This window comes from Pristiophorus japonicus, chromosome 11 (assembly GCF_044704955.1).
Source record: "Pristiophorus japonicus isolate sPriJap1 chromosome 11, sPriJap1.hap1, whole genome shotgun sequence".
Classification (NCBI taxonomy): Eukaryota; Metazoa; Chordata; class Chondrichthyes; family Pristiophoridae; genus Pristiophorus; species Pristiophorus japonicus.
This window is the reverse complement of record NC_091987.1, coordinates 209,334,128-209,352,161: the sequence shown is the minus strand read 5'-3', so window position 1 is coordinate 209,352,161 and position 18,034 is coordinate 209,334,128. Positions and strand designations below refer to the sequence as shown.

The following is an 18,034-nucleotide window of genomic DNA, read 5'->3' as shown; positions in this document are numbered from 1 at the left end:
CCAGAGACCGAACTGAACAAATGTTCTTCCGTGGATGTGCCCGGTTAGGCTGGTGAGACGATTTTCCATTCCGTTGTTCTTTAGTGTCAGACGTGGCTCAGTGGGCAGCACTTTCGCCTCCGAGCCAGAAGGTTGTGGGTTTAAGTCCCGTTCCTCCAAACTGGAGCCATGGTCTGTTCCCCTCCCCCCTACCCTCCCCCCTACCCTCCCCCCTGCACTCTGCCCTCCCCTTCCCCCTGAACTCCCCACTGCCCTCGCCCTCCCCCCTGCCCTTCCCCCTCCCCCTCCCCCTACCCTCCCCAATCCGCATCCGGCCTCGGCTTCAGGTGCACATCCAAGTACTTTTTAAATGTGGTGAGGGTTTCTGCCTCTACCACCCTTTCAGGCAGTGAGTTCCAGACCCCCACCACCCTCTGGGTGAAGCCATTTCCCCTCATATATCCTCTAAACCTTCCCGCAATTGCTATAAATCTATGCCCCCTGGTTGTTGACCCCTCTGCCAAAGGAAACAGGTCTGTCCTATCCACTCTGTGCAGGCCCCTCATAATTTTGTACACCTCAATAAGGTTTCCCCTCAGCCTTCTCTGTTCCAAAGAAAACATACCCAGCTTTTACAATCTTTCCTCATAGCCAAAATTATTCAGTCCAGGCAACATTATTTCCTGTAATGCGGTGACCAGAACTGCACGCAGTACTCCAGCTGCGGCCTAATCAGTGTTTTATATAGTTCAAGCATAACCCCCCCTGCTTTTGTATTCCATGCCTCGACTAATAAAGGCAAGTATTCCACGTACCTTCTTAACCACCTTATCTACCTGGCCTGCTACCTTCAGGGATCTGTGGACATGCACTCCAAGGTCCCTTTTTTACTCTACACTTATCTAGAAGTCGACTGGACACAGGTCTGCAGGATGTCCACGCAGGGAATAAAATATCGTTCCTCCTGGAGTGAGAAAAGAATTGTTATTTCACAAATACTAGTTGGGAGATTGCTTTCCGTTATTTAACATCATCCTGATTGGTTCGGGGGTCACTTGAGTGTCAGCCATGGCTCAGTGGGCAGCACACTTGTCCGAGTCAGAAGGTTGAAGGTTCAAGTCCCACTCCAGAGATTCGAGCACAACAATCTAGGCTGACACTCCCAGTGCAGTGCTGAGGGAGCGCCGCACTGTTGGAGGTGCCGTCTTTTGGATGAGACGTTAAACCGAGGCCCCGACTGCTCTCTCAGGTGGACGTAAAAGATCCCATGGCATTATTTTGAAGAAGAGCAGGGGAGTTATCCCTGGTGTCCTGGCCAATATTTATCCCTCAACCTGCATCATTAAATAACAGATTATCTGGTCATTATCACATTGCTGTTTGTGGGAGCTTGCTGTGCGCAAATTGGCTGCCGTGTTTCCCACATTGCAACAGTGACTACACTTCAGAAAGCATTTCATTGGCTGTAAAGTGCTTTGGGATGTCTGGTGGTCATGAAAGGCACTATATAAATGCAAGTCTTTCTTTCTTATAAAAACAGAATTCCATTTTTCTGCTTGTTCCGGTGTCTCACAGCTTTGGAGACATCAGCTGTTTGGGTTTGAAATGCATTTTCATCTTCAGCAAACACCAATCTCCAAACGGTCCTCTCCCCCCCCCTCCCCTGCCCTCGCACTCGCCCCTCCCCCTTGCCCTCTGCCCCTTGTCCCCTCCCCCCATGCCCCCTCTCCTGCCCTCGCACCTGCCCCTTGCCCCCTCCCCTTTGCCACCTGCCCCTTGCCCCCTCCCCCTGCCCACTCCCCTCACCCCTTCCTCTTGCCCCCTCTCCCTTCCCGCTCCCCTGCCCCCTTCCCCTGCCCACTCCCCTCTCCTGCCCTCGCCCCTCCCCCTTGCCCCCTCCCCTTTGCCACCTGCCCCTTGCCCCTTCCCCCTGCCCACTCCCCTCACCCCTTCCTCTTGCCCCCTCTCCCTTCCCGCTCCCCTGCCCCCTTCCCCTGCCCACTCCCCTCCCCCTGCCCTCGCCCCTCCCCCTTGCCCCCTACCCCCATGCCCCCTCCCCCTTACCCTCATCCCCCCACCCCCCCTCCCCCTTGCCCCTACCCCCACCCTCTGCTCCCTCCCCCTCCCCCCACCCCCTGCCCTCGCTAATCTGTTTCCGGCCTCGGGGGACAGGTGTTGGCCCTCAGGCCGGAGAGGCGAGATGCTGAAATCTGCTTCAATCCTGCCCGGCTCGTAAGGTGGTTTGTCAAGCGTAAACCTCTCTTTATTAATCCTCTAGTAGTGAATTAGAAGAAAAGCCATTCAGCAGTAATTTCCTGTGTGGTAATATCATTACTGCCGTTATAATACATGGGCAGGCAAACAGCTGCAGATACCCAGCAGCACGAGAACAGAGAAGTAGAGAGACCATCGCAGCAATTAATTACGAGCACACAATTAATTACCCGCACCCATCACTAAAATCCCTTCTCTCTCAAATTTGCCTTGTTGATGACGTTTTCCCTTAATTGGATTACAGATATTAAAATCTGTGAATGTGCAAAAAAAAAACGCACAGCAAGTGCCGTCACCTCCATTCAGGCTGGGGCGCCGTGCATTTGATTGCCACATGAGGAAATTGCCGCATGGTTCCGTGCGTGACTTCCCCTGGATATTAATCCTTTCAGCACAAAGAGGCGACGCCAGGCTCTGTGTAAGATACCTCCAGTGCAGTCTAAACCTGAGCTTAGGTTTTTTTCTTGCAATATTCGTGACTATGAAGTCAGTTAAAATCTGTCATTTTTTTCTGTACATGCAGTGCAGGACTCTTCTGTTAAGAGTTTAATTGGTTTTAGAGACAATTTGGGCCTGAAATTGCGGCCTCTCCAGATGCGTATGATGCGCACGCTCCCGGCGAGGCCTCGCAAATGCTGGTTCTTACATAGAAACATAGAAAATAGGTGCAGGAGCAGGCCATTCGGCCCTTCGAGCCTGCACCACCATTCAATATGATCATGGCTGATCATGCAACTTCAGTACCCCATTCCTGCTTTCTCTCCATACCCCTTGATCCCTTTAGCTGTAAGGGCCACATCTAACACCCTCTTGAATATATCTAACGAACTGGCCTCAACAACTTTCTGTGGTAGAGAATTCCACAGGTTCACAATTCTCTGAGTGAAGAAGTTTCTCCTCATCTCGGTCCTAAATGGCTTACCACTTATCCTTAGACTGTGACCCCTGGTTCTGGACATCCCCAACTTTGGGAACATTCTTCCGGCATCTAACCTGTCCAATCCCCTCAGAATTTTATATGTTTCTATGAGATCCCCTCTCATTCTTCTAAATTCCAGTGAATATAAGCCTAGTCGAGTCAGTCTTTCTTTATATGTCAGTCCTGCCATCCCGGGAATCAGTCTGGTGAACCTTCGCTGCACTCCCTCAATAGCAAGAACGTTCTTGGCCCGCGATGCACATGCGCAGGGAACCTGCTTTTGCGATCTCAAAATTTCTTTTGACAGATCCAGCGCATTTCCAGGAAAAGGATGTCCGCGGGGCAGAGATTGCGCTATTTGCCCAACTTTTGCCCAGCGAATGTCCTTCAAACTCTTAGGCCCGGTAAAAGCAGGCGTGTAGCTTACTTTTACCAGCGTAAGAGTTTTAAAACATAGAAAAATTCAATTTAATCACTCATTTCTATATTAAAAACCCTGTCCATTAAGGTAAGTTTATTTTTAACCCTATTAAAACATTTTTCTTACATTTTTTTTTCTAAAACGTTCAATTTCAATTAATTTTAAATATGCGAGGTGTTTTTTTAATTTATGGGTTTTTGGGGGGTATGCTCATTGATTGTAATGGGAGCTCGAAAAAACGGAACTCCCATTATTATCAATGAAAATACTCCATGTCCATTGGTGGTCCAGGCCCACATGATCCCAGGATACGAATACGTACCTGGAAGACATGTTCCCGTATGCTGGACTGAGAAAGTAGGCCTCCGTGTGCAATCCTACGTTCCTCCGGGACCATCAGGTATTTTCGTAACATTTTTTGGGTGGGAGGCGTTCGCCCCAGGAAGCCTCCGACCACAATTTTCCCTCCATTGTTGTTCCGGTCACCAATTTTACTAAAATAAGGAGAGGTGAGTTGGTAGAATGATCCAACAGACTATTGAGGTACCCAATTTTAACATAAGAACACAATAAATAGGAGCAGGAGTCGGCCATTTGGCCCTTCGAGCCTGCTCTGCCATTTCATCAACATCATAACGAGGATGACTTGCTTCCACGCCAAAAAGGGACGAGTTCACAGGTGTTTCAATGAAGCACCTGATATTCCGGGTCCCGATCTACATCCTGAAGGGTGGAAGATGCCTGTGCGTGGATTTTTTTTAACCTATGGTGGCTGTTGCACACCAGCCACCACACGGGCTTGACAGAGCTAGGTCTCGGTCCAGTGGCAAGGGTTAACCAAGACGACTGGAGACCAGCTCTGCTGCACGGACCTAGTGCGCACACATATCGAAGTGTGGGCTGGCCCGTGCTGCCCCTGGGCCCTCGCCTCTTCTGGGCCTCAAACTCACGCCTCTCCTGGGACCCGATCATGTCGCTCCGCGATCACTCGCCGCTCCTGCGCCCCGACCTCGCTGCTCCTGCTGTACCTGCCACTTAGTCAGATCATGGCTGACCTGATCATGGCCTCAACTCCACTTCCCTGCCCGCTCCCCATAAGCCTTGACTCCCTTATCCCTCAAAAATCTGTCTATCTCCGTCTTAAATACCTTCAAATGATCCAGCCTCCACAGCTCTCTGGGTGGCCAGTGATAAAGGGGTGTGCTGGGTGTTAAAATTCTTGACTTGCGGCATGCGCCTGATCCTTGCTGGACACACACTGCGAGTTCTGGCTGGTCAGAGATGCCCTCACACCAGGCAGGCAAGGGTCTGGTTCAAATTCAAAAGTCGGGGCCTGTTGACTTCCTTTAGACCCTGGCTATATTTTAACTCGGGCCTGGGACGTTTGGCACCCGGTACCGGCCATGCCAGGAGCACCGGGCACAAAGCGGCTCCAGGCCCAGGTGAGGTCCGAAAAGACAAGTGGGGTTTATTTTTTAAACTTATCATCTGGGCGTCGCAGGAAAACCTAGGCCCCGGGTTTCTCTTCGTCAACCCCTCACCTCGCCGCTGGGGAACATTGCTCTGGGGCCCTGGCTGCGGCCTTGTGCCACACTCGCCCTACTCCCAACCTTTGGCCTGATATCATTGTTGCTGGGTGCAGGCAGGAGGCGGGCCTGGTCTTTGTAAATCAGGCCCGGGAGGTAAAATGGCCCAGGCCACAGGTTGACAAGCCGGGGGCGAGTTAAATGCCCCCCACGCATGTCCCACGCCCATCTTGCCCCACGTTAAAATTTAGGTTTTGGCCTTTTTTTTGGCATAGCTCAGAATATTTCAACCCCTCCAGAAATGGACTTATGAACATTGGAAAAAAAAAAAATCACCAAAAGGTCAGCGTGTGCTTATTAAGGCCAATGGGATTTGTTTGGCAAGCGAGCTCCCTAACAGATAAGATCATTCATACTGGAGGATTGCCTCAAAGACTGCCCCTGCAGGGTTAACGAACGTCTCATGGCTCTCCGACTCACCCTATCCCAGAATCAATGCGCCACAGTCATCAGTGCGTACGCCCCAACATTCGATGCAACACATGAGACCAAAGAGGGTTTTTACTTCAACCTCGAAAAATCCCTGTCCCGCATCCCTGTGGACGACAGACTGATCCTCCTCGGTGACTTCAACGCCAGGGTCGGCAAGGACACAGGCTCCTGGGGAGGCGTGATTGGCAGAGAGGGGATAGGGAAAGCCAACTCCAGCGGTACCCTACTGATAAAATGTCTAGAACATGAACTCCTCATCACAAACACCCTGTTCCGCCAGAGGGACAAGTACAAGGCATCGTGGCAACACCCTCACTCCAAACACTGCACCTGCTCGACTATGTCATCACCCGTGCTGGAATCGTAAGGATGTGCGCATCACCCGCGCCATGACAGGAGCTGGACGGACCACCGCCTAATCCAATCAAGGGGAGGGGAATAAGGCCAATCATTACAACTTAGTGCAGAATCACACATTCCAAGGCGGGCAAATGAAAGTTGATTGTTTAAACTCCAGGTCAGACTTGAGAGAGAGAGCTGAGAACTTCCTGCAGCCGGGGCGATTGGCTCACCCGGGTGGAAGGAATACAGGAAAATCGGGTGGGAGGACGACACAGCCATACAAAAGCAAGCCTTGGATGTACCTGTCATGACATTCAGAGCAATGAAGAGTTAACGAAGAGGGATGAAGCAGTGAGGTCTCTGGAATCCTCTTCTCTACAATATTTTTGCCATGACTTTCCAACAATATGCTCTGGGCATTGCTTGCAGGCAGGAATACCCTTTCTGCACATCTTGCTGCATCAAAGTGTGCATGTAATTTTTATGAGGAGAAAGCAGAGGGTGGTCAGGTAGTTGTGCCACAGGATGCCCCACGGACTGAGGAAGGGACTGAGCAGTGAAGTACTGGCGTTCTTACTTGGCTTCTCCCAGCCAACGGTCCTTACCTGAGTTAGTGCCAAGCGTAATCACTCTCAGTGTAACAGCTTGTTACAATTGTGCGGTTTTGATTCAGTGCAAACACTGTCCTTATTTTATTCATGAAGACAAGCTAGCGGCCTTTCCGTGTGCTCGGAGGCTCCACCTACTCAGGACCACCAGCTTCTAGCTGCTGGTGAGGTGGGCTTTGCAAGGCTCCACCCACTCCCGACCGCCAGCCCCCGAGCTGCTGGTGAGGTGGGCTTTGCAAGGCTCGCCACCACCTTCCAAGGACAACAACCTCTTTGTCTAATTATGTTCCCTTTGCTCCTCTCTCTGGGGACCAGTGCGAAGGAGTGGAAGGACTCGCAGGCTGATTAACAGTCTGACAGACCACGTTGATGCTCCTTCCGTGGCCGTAACCATCTCCATACCGGCCGCAGGGGAATCAGTCCTCCCAGAATCACAGAAATTTACAGCAGGGAAGGACGTCATTTTGACCCATCGTGTCCGCGCCGGCCGACAAAGAGCTATCCAGCCGAATCCCACTTTCCAGCTCTCGGTCCGTAGCCCTGTAGGTTACGGCACTTAAAGTGCACATCCAAGCACTTTTTAAATGTGGAGAGGGTTTCTGCCTCTACCACCCTTTCAGGCAGTGAGTTCCAGAACCCCACCACCCTCTGGGTGAAGAAATTTCCCCTCAAATCCTCTCTAAACCTCCTACCAATTACTGTAAAGCTATGCCCTCTATGGCGGGACTGTTTTATGAGCTCCACAACTCATACGATGAGGGAGGGGGGAGCGGGGACACCTACACCCACTGGACGCAAGTATCCCGCTGGATGCCAACCCAGAATCCCGAGCCAGAGCTCCACCTCCTCACGCCGGCACTGTCTGGAGCGGGATTCGAACACTGCACCTTCTGGCCTAGAGGCGGGAACATTGCCAAAGGCTCGCTCCCCTCAGCCTGGATTGGCCAATCAATGGCGCCCTTGGCAACGATGCCCACCCCCCAGCCAATCAAGGTTAATGGGGCTGAGAGTCTCTCCGTCGTCCTTAATATGTCCTTACTATACAATACAAATGCACACGAGGCCCATACTAGAGAGATGGTCACTCTGTGACCAGTAACCTTTATTTTCCAGCACTGAAGTGGAGAAGATGGGTGGAGCTTCCCCTTTTATACCTGAAAGTCCAGCTTAGGAGTGTCTCCCACAAGTTCACCATCTAGTGGTCAGTGTTTTCATGGTGTACAACTTAGGTCAGTTTATAGAAGGATTACAATGACAGTTGAATACATGACATCACCTCCATCCCCCAAAGTCTTATTCGGATCACAGGTTAAGTCTCTCTGGTGGTTTACACTCCCTTATAGAGCGCCTGAGTTGGGGCCCCGGTTGTTGGGCGCTGGCCTGAGTGTCTGCTGTTTGCGGTGTCTCAGGCCTGTCCGGACTGCCCACAGTGACTGGGTTCTCCTCCACTTGGTTCCGGTGTTCGGTCACCTGTGGTGGAGTGAACTCTACATCGTGTTTTTCCTCTGCTTCTTCTATGGGGTTGCTGAACCTCCTTTTTGTTTGATCTACGTGTTTGCGGCAGATTTGTCCATTGGTAAGTTTAACTACCAGAATCCTATTCCCCTCTTTGGCAATCACAGTGCCTGCGAGCCATTAGGGCCCTGCAGTGTAGTTGAGGACAAAGACAGGGTCATTGACATCAATACATCGCGCCCTCGCATTCCTGTCATGGTAGTCACATTGTGACCGGCGCCTGCTCTCAACAATTTCTTTCATGGTGGGGTGTATAAGGGATAACCTGGTTTTGAGCGTCCTTTTCATTAGCAGCTCTGTGGGTGGGACCCCTGTGAGCGAGTGTGGTCGGGATCTGTAGGCCAACAGGAGGCGTGATAAACGGCTTTGTAGGGAACCCCCTTGGATTCTGAGCATCCCCTGTTTGATTATCTGCACTGCTCGTTCCACCTGGCCGTTTGAGGCCGCCTTGAACGGTGCTGTTCTGACATGGTTAATACCATTTGCTGCCATGATGTCCTGGAATTCAATGCTTGTAAAGCACGGGCCATTGTCGCTGACCAAGACGTCCGGTAGACCATGGGCGGCGAACATTGCCTGTAGACTTTCTACCGTGGCAGAGGATGTGCTTGAATTGAGAATGTCACACTCATCTATTTGGAGTAGGCGTCTACTACAACTAAAAATATTTTTCCCATGAAAGGACCTGTGTAGTCCACATGGATGCGTGACCATGGCTTGACGGGCCAGGACAAGGGGCTAAATGGGGCTTCCCTGGATGCATTGCCCAGCTGGGCACACGTGTTGCACCTGCGAACACAAAATTCCAGGTCTGCATCCATCCCTGGCCACCAAACGTGTGACCTGGCAATTGCCTTCATCATGACAATGCCCGGGTGCTCATTGTGGAGTTCTCGGATGAATGCCTCTCTGCCCATCTGGGGCCATGACTACTCGGTTTCCCCATAGTAGGCAATCGGCCTAAATCGACAGTTCATCCTTGCGCCTGTGAAATGGTTTGAATTCCTCAGGACACATTTCTTGACTAAAGAAAGTAGCAGTTCTCTATTTGTCCAGATTTTGATCTGACGGGCTGTCACGGGTGAGCCTTCGCTTTCGAAAGCTTCAACAGCCATGACCATCTCAGCACCATGCTCGGTAGCCCCCTCAGTGGTGGCTAGTGGGAGCCTGCTGAGTGCATCAGTGCAGTTTTCAGTGCCCGGTCTGTGCCAAATTGTATAGTCATAGGCGGCTAACGTGAGTGCCCACCTCTGTTTGCGGGCCGACGCATTTGCATTTATGGCCTTGTTGTCGGCCAAAAGGGATGTTAGGGGCTTGTGATCTGTCTCCAGCTCAAATTTCCTGCCAAGCAGGTACTGGTGCATTTTTTTTACTGCATATACACATGCAAGCGCTTCCTTTTCTACCATCCCATAGCCCCTTTCTGCCTGGGCCAGACCTCTGGAGGCATAAGCTACCGGCTGTAACTCACCCTTGGCATTAACATGCTGCAACACACACCCGACCTCATAGGACGACGCATCGCACGTTAAAACAAGTTTCTTACATGGGTCATATAGCGTTAACAGATTGTTGGAGCATAACAAATTACGTGCTCTATCAAAAGCCCTTTCCTGGCTGTCCCCCCAGACCCATTCGCAACCTTTGCGTAGGAGCACGTGTAGCAGCTCTAACAGCTTGCACAATTTGGGAAGAAAGTTACCAAAATAGTTCAGGAGCCCCAGGAACAAAAGCAGTTCCGTCGTGTTACAGGGTCTGGGTGCTCTCTGAATCGCTTCTGTTTTGGACACAGTAGAAACATAGAAACATAGAAAATAGGTGCAGGAGCAGGCCATTCAGCCCTTCTAGCCTGCACCGCCATTCAATGAGTTCATGGCTGAACATGAAACTTCAGTACCCCCTTCCTGCTTTCTCGCCATAACCCTTGATCCCCCGAGTAGTAAGGACTTCATCTAACTCCCTTTTGAATATATTTAGTGAATTGGCCTCAACTACTTTCTGTGGTAGAGAATTCCACAGGTTCACCACTCTCTGGGTGAAGAAGTTTCTCCTCATCTCGGTCCTAAATGGCTTACCCCTTATCCTCAGACTGTGACCCCTGGTTCTGGACTTCCCCAACATTGGGAACATTCTTTCTGCATCTAACCTGTCTAAACCCGTCAGAATTTTAAACGTTTCTATGAGGTCCCCTCTCATTCTTCTGAACTCCAGTGAATACAAGCCCAATTGATCCAATCTTTCTTGATAGGTCAGTCCCGCCATCCCGGGAATCAGTCTGGTGAACCTTCGCTGCACTCCCTCAATAGCAAGAATGTCCTTCCTCAAGTTAGGAGACCAAAACTGTACACAATACTCCAGATCTGATCCCGTCTGCTGCTACCCTCATCCCCAGGGAATTCTACCTCTGGAGCTAGGAAGACGTACATCACCTTTTTCAGTTGCAGACCTACCCGGTCCAGTCTGCGTAGCACCTCCTCCAGGTTGTGGAGGTGTTCTTCAGTATCGCAACCCGTGATGAGGATGTCGTCTTGAAAAACCACCGTCCTTGGAATGAACTTGAGGAGACTTTCCAGTTTAGTTGAAAGATCGCGTCGGCCAAGCGAATCCCGAACGGACATCTGTTATACTCAAACAACCCCTTGTGTGTCGTGATGGTGGTCAGCTTCTTCGACTCACTCGCCAGCTCCTGGGTCATGTAAGCTGAGGTCAGGTCCAATTTTGAACAAAGTTTGCCACCGGATAGCGTCGCAAAGAAGTCCTCCGCTCTCGGTCGCAGGTACTGGTCTTGGAGTGACACCCGATTGATGGTGGCCTTGTAATCACCACATATCCTGACCGATCCATCCGCCTTGAGCACCGGCACAATTGGGCTCGCCCAGTCACTGAATTCGATTGGCGATATGATGCCTTCCCTCAACAGGCGGTCCAATTCGCCTTCTATCTTTTCCCGCATTGCGTACGGCACCGCTCTGGCCTTGTGGTGTACTGGCCTGGCGTCCGGGTTTATGTGAATCACTACCTTGGTCCCCATGAAAGTGCCAATGCCGGGTTGAAATAGTGAGTCAAATTTGTCCAGGACCTGTGAGCATGATATTCGCTCCACAGAAGAAATTGCATTGACATCGTCCCATTTCCAGTTCATGACAGCAAGCCAACTCCTCCCCAGTAGTGCGGGACCGTCCCCCGAGACAATCCAGAGAGGCAACCTGTTCTCCGAATCTTTGTGGGTCACAACTACCGTGGCGTTGCCCAGCACCGGAATGATATCCTTTGGATATGTCCATAGCTGTGCGTCAGTTGGCAATAATTTTGGCCTCCTGGCCTTGGACGCCCACAACTTGTCGAACTGCCTGGCCCCCATGTCTAGCTCCATTGATACTGGGATGCCATTGAGGAGCACTTTCATCATTATCGGTGGCATCCTGGTGTATGAACTGTATATGTGCTCCACATGAACATGCTGAACTTCAGCTTCCAGCGATTGCCCCCAGTGTCCATTTGGCCTCGTAGGGCTTACATCGGCCCATCCTCCTCGTACATCAACCTGGCTGCAGGCTTCCTGCACATACGCGCCAAGTGATCGCTGACGTTGCAGTTTCTGCAGGTATATTGCTGATACCTGCAAGCTCTGGCTGTGTGTTTGCCTCCACACCTCCAACATGAGCCGTTGTTGGAAACAAAAGGTCCATTACCAGTCGATCATCTCTGACTGTCTCTGTAACTGTCCTTAAGCGCACCATTGACAGGTGTTGATGGTCCCATTACTGGCCGCATTGTCCCTTGCGATGGCATGAATCGCCGTTCAGCTAGCCATTGTCTCTGTTGAATTCCCCCTTTGGGTTCGACTACATGCTCGGGCATGTCCGATTGCCCCTGTCTGCCTAGAGAACTGTGTGCCGCATTAACAATGTTGACTCCTTGTCTATTTGCTGCATTTAAACCAAGATTTTTGTCAAACATCATTCTGGTCTCTTCCTCCTCTGAGATAAATGTCTGGGCCATCAAAGCCGCCATTTCCAAGGTCAAGTCTTTGGTCTCACTCAGTTTCCTGAAAACCCCAGCGTGCCCGATGCCCTCAATAAAAAAAGTCTCGCAGCAGCTCCACTTTGCATGCATCTGGGAACTTACATAGGCTCGCCAGTCGCCGGAGGTCTGCCATGAAGTCTGGAACGCTTTGCCCTTCTCGCCGCCGGTGAGTGTAAAACCGGTGTCTCGCCATGTGCATGCTGCTCGCCGGTTTAAAGTGTTCCCCGATCAACTTACTGAGCTCTCCAAAAGTCTTGTCCGCCGGCTTCTCTGACGCTAGAAGGTCCTTCATCAGAGAGTACGTTCTGGATCCACAAACCATCAGGAGATGAGCCCTGCGTTTGTCGGCTGAATCCTATCCCAACTATTCCTTAGTGACAAAACTTTGCTGTAGTCTCTCAATAAAATCATCCCAATCATCACCAACACAGTAACTCTCGTCTGTGCTGCTAGTGGCCATACTCGCGTGGTTTAAATCCCAGTTTCTCGTCGCCAATAATATGTCCTGACTATACAGTATAAATGCACACGAGGCCCATACTTGAGAGAAAGTCACTCTGTGACCAGTTACCTTTATTACCAAGACCTCAGTGATGAAGGTGGGTGGAGCTTCCCCTTTTATACCTGAAAGTCCAGGTTAGGAGTGTCTCCCACAAGTTCACCACCTAGTGGTCAGTGTTCTCACGGTGTACAACTTAGGTCAGTTTATAAATGGATTACAATGACAGTTGAATACATGACAGTCCTGATGTGATGCCCCCAGGCCATGACCAATAGGTCCATCCAATTTTACTCTCGTCGAACTTTGCAGCTATTGGTTACAACAGGCTGGCCATACAGAGGACATGCGAGTGTCGGCATTGTTGTGCAGAGGTGGAGCCACATGTAGTCCAGACCGAGTATGGGTGATGGGCTTCCTTGCCTCAAGAACATAAGTGATTCAGTTGGGTTTTTATGACAATCTGGAAGCTTTTCTGGTCATTTTTCTGGTGCCAGCCCATAAAATTGCCAAATTTCTGAAATTCAGTTTCACAGCTTGCCCTAGTGGGATTATGAACTCGCAACTTCTGTGCTGCTCGCTTAATTTAATACCTTAACCATTAACCTACCGTGACATTTCCAATCCAGAATTGCTGTTAACTGTTGGAAACGCGTGGGTAGAAATTTTGTTTTCTCACTTGCCAGCCCGCTGAAGTGAATGTGCGGTAAAACGGCAGGGTAATGAAGTGAAGCTTTTACCTCAATTTGCAATATCTCAGCGGATTTGGGCTTTTTGAAAAATGTATCCCCGGCATTTGGGTCTCCGGTAAAGTTGGCATTTATTGCCCATCCCTATTTGCCCCTTGAGCCAATCACTGAGTGGCTTGCTGGGCCATTGCTGTGGGTCTGGAGTCACATATCGGCCAGACCGGGTCAGGGCGGCAGATTTCCTTCCCTGAAGAACATTACCGAACCAGATGGCTTTTTACGACAATCCAGTCATTTCTACCGGGTCCCGCGAAATTGAGCTGGGCGTTACCGGAGGCGGGAATGCCTCGTTTTGTAACGCCCCAGGCCGTCGCTCCTCCGCCGGTGACGTCATCACCATGCGTGGCAACCCGTTTCCGCCCATACCACCCCGGGCAGCACACACACACATCGCGGGGCAAAACGTACAGTGGAGGTGCGCTGCACCATGCACCGCCATCTTTTTTCCTGCCCCCACCCCTTACCGTTCGGGCCGTCGCCCGCTCCTTTCGCGGAGTACGGACTGCGAAGGTATGGCCCGGCATTCAGTCTCGATGCCGGACTGCGGCCACGACACCCCTCAGCCCTGGCGGCCCGGTGGAGGCCATCAAAAGGGCCCGCAGAGCTCGCAACGTCCCTCCCCCTTTAGGGGCGTTGAAAGGCGTCAGCGCCACGCGGGGGAGGTGGGGTGCGTGTAGCGCTCCGCGATGCGCCCGGGTAGCCTCCCTCTCCCGATCCCGCCCCGAAAGGAAGTCGAGTGCGCGACATTGCACCCCACTTCCTGTGAGGGGTGGTGACCACAAATTTCGCTTCCGCGGCGCAACTTCTGCGCTGGGCACAAAATGTCCGGCCCCCTGGAGAGGTTACCGCCCCCCCCCACCCCCCAACCGGGACGATAAGGAATTTCGACCCCAGTATCTTTAGATTTGCCAAAAGCCATTTGACCAGGTGCCACGCAATAGGCAAAGGTATAAGGATAGTCGGGTCGTGCTTTTCCTTCGCTTTTAGTGTGTTTGTTTACTGTTTGATGAATGTCCTCCAAAATGTAAGAGACGCGTTTAGTTCTCTAGCAATCTGGTAATCCAGTGCGAGGCTGAGTGTTTCTGAAAGCTCCCACAGGACTGAGTTCAATAAGGATCTCTTTCCATAGACTGAGGCCAATCAATGGGTAACTGCAGCCGCTGCTGTATGTGAAAGCAGGGCTACTGGGCAGAGCACGAATGATGGAAACTTGAGTCAATTTGACACCAGGCGAGCTTAAGAAAGAAAGACTAGCTTTTCTTATCGCGCGTTTCATGACCACCGAACGTCCCAAAGCTCTTTACAGCCACGGAAGTACTTATGTTTTGAAGTGCGGTTGCTGTTGTAACACGGCAGCCAATTTGAGCACAGCAAGATCACAGCAAACAGCAATGTGATAATGACCAGATGATCTGTTTTAGTGATGTTAATTGAGGGATAAATATTGGCCATGTCACCGAGGATAACTCCCCCTGCTCTTTTTTGAAACAGAGCCATGGGATCATTTACGTCCACCTGAGAGAGCAGACGGGACCTCGGTCTCATCAGAAAGCTTAGACGATAGGGAGAGCAGAAATCAGAAAGCCTTTGTTATACCACCATCATCATCATAGGCAGTCCCTCGAAATCGAGGAAGACTTGCTTCCACTCTAGAAGTGAGATCTCAGGTGACTGTACAGTCCGACACAGGAATTACAGTCTCTGTCACAGGTTGGACAGACAGTGGTTGGAGGAAAGGGTGGGTTGGGATTCTGGTTTGCCGCACGCTCCTTCCGCTGTCTGCGCCTGGTTTCTGCATGCTCTCGGCGAGGAGACTCGAGGTGCTCAGCGCCCTCCCGGATGCACTTCCTCCACTTAGGGCGGTCTTTGTTCAGGGATTCCCAGGTGCCGGTGGGGATGTTGCATTTTATCAAGGGGGCTTTGAGGGTGTCCTTGAAACATTTCCTCTGCCCTTTGTTATATCACGAAATTTGTGACCAATTTACACCGAAAGTGGTTGTAAATTCATCGCCAATATTTCTTTGTGGTGCACCCACATTACATGTCTAATCCGATAGGGAAGTAGAGTTGGTTGGAGAGTAGGAGCTCCCCAGGGAAGGAAGGTTGTGACTCACCAACCAAGTTGAATTTACCAGGTTGGTGTATGAAGTCGGGTTGCCAACCCTCCAGGACTACTCTGGAGTCTCCAGGAATAAAAGTCTCATCCTCCAGACACTGCCGGGAGCCAAACACGGGAGAAAAATCATCGAGGCGTTGAAAATTGTGGGATTTTTCAAATTTTCTTTGAACACTTTTGTATAATTAGTTATAAAAATATTGGACAAAAAAAAAAGGCTGTTTGACTGAGAGTCGTGAATCATCCAATCGGGTAATGAAGGGCCTACTCGCTATCCAATTGGTCAGGGAAGGCGGGGCATCGCGAGGATGGGGCGTGTTGGGTAACCAATGGCGGGAGTGTGGGGGTGGGGCATCGTGAGGATGGGCATGTTGGGCAACCAATGGGGGGAGTGTGGGGGAGGGGCATCACGAGGATGGGGCGTGTTGGGCAACCAATGGGGGGAGTGTGAGGGAAGGGCGGTTGGAGGCAGGAGGTCATGTGATGACATCTCCAGGAATATGTCGAAGCAGCGTTAGCAACTCTCGGATGAAGGCAACCCAGTCAACATAGTATATTTGGATTTTCAAAAAGCTTTTGACAAGTTGCCACTCAGTAGGCTAATTTGTAAGAGTCCTCTGGGATAGGACAGCAGATCCCAGGGTAGATAAGGAACTGTTCGCATTCTCTGGTTGTGTGCGGAGATTGGTTACTCATGGAGTCCTGCAGAGTTCTGCGTTTTTTTAATTTATTCGTGGGATGTGGGCATCGCTGGCAAGGCCGGCATTTATTGCCCATCCCTAATTGCACCTTGAGAAGGTGGTGGTGAGCCGCCTTCTTGAACCGCTGCAGTCCGTCTCTCAGGATTGTCACATTGAGGGCTGAAAACAAATGCAGCGAGGTACTGAGAACACACGTACTGGGTGTCGGAGCAGCCAACTCTCTTGGCTGTGTCTGCAGCGAGCACTGCTGAACTGACACTCAGATTTATCTGCCTTAATTGTGGTGTGTTTTATTAGACCTGGTGGAATAAGAACATCGCTGGATAACTTAGGGGGTGGAATTGGACAGATCGAAAAATGATAGCGGCCATCTTATGCATATTCTGTTGGTTTTGCCCTCGAGCAGAACAAGAGACTGTCTTGGATAGGTCTATAACCCGGGCCTGAAAGATGTTCATTAATAACAGGCACTCTTTCAGCAGGCAACCATGCTCAATATTGAAACAGGCATTCTTTCCGACAATATTTCTATTTTGCTATTGTGTGTACAATAGATCCCTATTAATTGACAGGGTCGGAGGTCCATTAAATATTGTTTCTAACAGCAGACTGCTCCATGCTCAAACAAGTGAGGGATGGCACTTTCTGTCAATTCAGTTCAGTTGACAGAAACCTAGACTCCCACGCAGCGTTCCCGTTAGGTCTGGGGGTCCTGCGCAGGCCGCTCACCGGCTTTTCAATGAGGATAACCGCGTGTGTGAATTGGCCACGCAGCCAGTTAAAGGGCCCGCGCTCGATAAAAGACAAATGACAGGGAACATTGCTCCCAAGTAATCTACATATCAGGACTGACAAAGTCCCACATGGCACTGTACATCTGTACGGACCCGATCGGCCGACCTGGATTTTAGAAATTATTTTAGGGGAAAAAAAATTCTCTGCCTGTTAAATTGGCCCTGAAATCACGGTCGGAGGCTTCCCGCGGGCAATTGCCTTCGACCTGAAACATTTCTACAAATTTACTTGGTGTCCGGGAGGAGCGTGGGATTTCGGTGGGGTGGCCTTCTCTTCCCGCGCTGCGAAGCGCACTCCCGTCCTCCAGGTTCCCACGCAGAAGGTGCAGTCACGTGTGACCGCTCAGCCAATCGGGTAAAGTATTCTCAATTAATAGCAATGGGAACTCCGTATCTACCAGTTCCTCCGTACCTACCAGTTCTCACTGCTATTAATTGAGAAAAAAAAACAAACACAAAACACCAAATGAAAAATAAAAAAACACACCTCACATAATTAAAATTAATTGAAATTAAAGTTAAGATAAAAGCTTGTATCAGGCGCAAGAGCTTTGAGGACATTTGCTGGACAAGATATGGGTAAATCTCGCAATCTTGCCCGTGCAAGTGTCCTCGCTCCCGATATGTGCTCCAGCTTGGCAGATCGGAAAATCCAGTTTTCAGCGCATGAGCATTATGCTCTGAAAACCTGCTTTTCCGATGCCTTCCCGGGTCCCTACACACTCTGTACACACTCCATACGGACCTGGGAGGCCGGGATTTCTGGGTCATTGTTTTTTTCTCCACCTGAAGCATCATGTGGGTTTTTATGTGTTTTTCTGGGGGGGAGGGATGAACCTCTTGCGGTTTTTCTTTAAGTCCATGTGTCACTCATGGGGTTCTGACCTGGCCACCATGTCCTTTTTTTTTAAGGGACAGAGGGGAGTTGAGGAGAACATTTTTCACCCAGGTTAGGTAAGGCTTTTCCTAACTCGGCAATTTGCCCAGAGAGGTACTGTATCAGAAGTGCACGTCCAACGAGCTGATTGGGTGAAGCCGAGCGCTTGGTTTGAGTACATCTGCGGCTATTGAGA

The 18,034-nt window shown here is 50.6% G+C and overlaps 1 protein-coding gene across 1 annotated transcript in view; it reads left to right on the top strand.

The window, feature by feature from the left end:
• The window catches only part of dscaml1 (Down syndrome cell adhesion molecule like 1), a 618,289-nt gene that overhangs the window by 543,884 nt on the left and 56,371 nt on the right, over positions 1-18,034 (top strand). The window lies entirely within an intron of this gene.